The sequence below is a fragment of the Pteropus vampyrus genome, unplaced genomic scaffold (genome assembly GCF_000151845.1).
Source record: "Pteropus vampyrus isolate Shadow unplaced genomic scaffold, Pvam_2.0 Scaffold148, whole genome shotgun sequence".
Taxonomy (NCBI): domain Eukaryota; kingdom Metazoa; phylum Chordata; class Mammalia; order Chiroptera; family Pteropodidae; genus Pteropus; species Pteropus vampyrus.
Window position 1 is genome coordinate 3184683 of NW_011888929.1, and position 3205 is coordinate 3187887.

The window sequence follows — 3205 nt, forward strand, 5'->3', positions numbered from 1 at the left end:
CATAAAAATTAAACAGCATACTACTGAAGAATAACTGGGTCAGAGAAGAAATAAAAGAGAGATCAAGAGATACATAGAAACAAATGATAATGATAGTACAACATATCAAAACTTGTGGGACACAGCAAAAGCAATCATAAGGAAACTTCATCTCATTACAGGCCTACTACCAAAACCAAGAACGAGGCCAAATAAACAACCTAACATTTCATCTTAAAAAACTAGAAAAAGAAGATGAAATGAAGTCTAAAGTCAGCAGAAGGAAAGAAATCATCAAAATTAGAGCAGAAATAAATGAAATTGAAAACAAAAAAAGATAGAAAAAGTAAATGCAACAAAAAGCTGGTTCTTTGAGAAGGTTAATAAAATTGACAAAGCCCTGGCTAAACTCACTAAAGAAAAAAGAAAGGACACAAATGAACAAAATCAGGGATGAAAGAGGGGAAATTACAACTGACATTGCAGAAATACAAAGAATCATTCAAAAATACTATAAAAAGCATATAAAACCAAATTTAATAACCTAGAAGACATGGACTAGTACTTAGAAAAATACAACCTTTCTGGACTGAATCAAGAAGAACTGGAAAATCTAAATAGACCAATCAACAGTATGGAAATTGAAACAATCATAAACCTACCAAAAAGTAAAAGTCTAGGACTAGATGGCTTCAGTAGCGAATTCTACCAAACATTCAAAGATTTAATACCTATTCTCCTCAAACTCTTCCAAAAAATCAAAGAGGAGGCAATACTTCCCAACTCATTTTATGAGGCCAATATCACCCTGATACCAAAACCTGGTAAAGATAATATAAAAAAAGAAAACTAAAGACCAATATCGCTCATGAACATAGATGCAAAAATCCTAAATAAGATATTAGCGAACTGAATACAGCAACATATTAAAAAGATTATACACCACGATCAAGTGGTCTTCATCCCAGGGGCACAGGGATAGTTCAACATATGCAAATCGATTAATGTGATACATCACATAAACAAATTAAAACATAAGAATCATATGATCGTACCAATAGATGAAGAAAAAGCCTTTGACAAGATACAGCACCCATTTATGATCAAAACAATTAACAAAATTGGTATAGAAGGAAAGTACCTTAACGTAAAAAGGTCATATATGACAAACCTCAGCCAACATTATACTTAATGGTGAAAAACTAAAAACCTTCCCTCTAAGATCAGGAACAAGGCAAGGCTGTCCACTATTGCCACTGTTATTCAATACAACATTAGAGGTCCTAGAGAGTGCAATCAGGCAGAGAAAGATATAAAAGGCATCCAAATAGGAAACAAAGAAGTCAAACTGTCACTATTTGTGGATAATATAATTCTCTATATAGAAAACCCTAAAGACTCCACAAGAACACTACTAGAAACAATAAGCATATACAGTAAAATTTCTGGATACAAAATTAATATTGAAAAATCCTTAGCGTTTCTATACTCTAATAACGAAGTGTCAGAAAAAGAAGTGGAAAAAATAATTTCTTTTCCCATTGCAACAACAACAACAACAAAATACCTAGGAATAAATCTAACAAAACATGCGAATGACCTATATAATGAAAACTACAAGACCCTATTAAAAGAAATCGAAGAAGATACAAAGAAATGGAAATATATTCTGTGTCTTTGGATTGGAAAAATCAAAATAGTTAAAATGATCTTATTACCTAAAGCATTATACAGATTTAATGCAATCCCTATCAAAATCCCATTGGCATTTTTTAAAGAAATAGAACAAAAAAAATCATCAGATTTGTATGGAAGTACAAAGGATCCCGAATTGCCAAAACCGTCCTGAGAACAAGGCTGGTGTTATCACTCTGCCCAATTTCAAATTATACTACAAAGTGACAGTAATCAAAACAGCCCGATATAGGCAGAAAAATAGACACACAGACAAGTGGAACAGAATCGAGAGTCCAGAAATAAATCCATATTTATATAGGCAAATAGTTTTCAACAAAAACACCAAAAATATACAGTGGAGAAAGTAAAGCCATTTTAATAAGTGATGCCGGGAAAACTGGAAAGCCACCAGCAAAAAAATGAAACTAGACTCTTGTCTGTCACCACACACCAAAATTAACTCGAACGGGATTAAGGACCCGAATATAAGACCTGAAACAATAAAATGCATAGAAGAAAACATAGGAACTAAACTCAAGGATCTTGGACTTAAAGAGGATTTTATGAATTTAATCTCAAAGGCAAGGGAAGTAAGAGCAAAATAAATAAATGGGGCTGTATCAAACTAATAAGCTTCTGCTCAGTAAAAGAAATCATCAACAAGGTAAAGGGACAACCATCCGAATGGGAAAATATATTTGCAAGCAACGCTTCCGATAAGGGTTTAATATCCAAAATATACAAAGAACTCATGTGACTCAATAACAACAACAACAAAAAACAAATGATCCAGTCAAAAAATGGGCAGAGGACCTGAAAAGACACTTCTCCTTAGAGGACATACAAATGGCCAACAAATATATGAAAACATGTTCAACATCGCTAGCTATTAGGGAAATGCAAATCAAAACCACGATGAGATACAATTTGACACCCATTAGAATGGCTATAATAAACAGGACAAGTAATAACAAATGTTAGAGAGGATATAGAGAAATAGGAACCCTCATACACTGCTGGTGGGAGTGCAAATTGGCACGGCCACTATGGAAAGCGGTATGAAGATTCCTCAAAAAACTAAGAATTGATCTACCTACCATATGATTCAGCAATCCCTCTACTGGGTATTTACCCCAAAGACTTAAAACTCATATTCGAAAAAATATTTGCACACCGATGTTCACAGCAGCATTATTTACAGTGGCCAGGATATGAATGCTACTGAAGTGTCCTACTATAGGTGATTGGCTAAAGAAGCTGTGGTACATATATATATATACAATGGAATATTACTCAGCCATAAGAAGAGATGAAATACTGCCATTTGCAACTACATGGGTGGACCTTGAAATAATCATACTAAGGGAAATAAGCCAGATAATAAAGGTTGAAAATTATATGATTATATGGGATATAAACCTAAAAACAACAAATGAATGGAGCAAAAAAACAGAGACTCATGGACATGGACAATGGACTAGCGGTTACCAGAAAGGAGGGGGAGAGGGGAAGGGGAAAATAAAAATATAAAATGTTAAAAAAAAAAAAA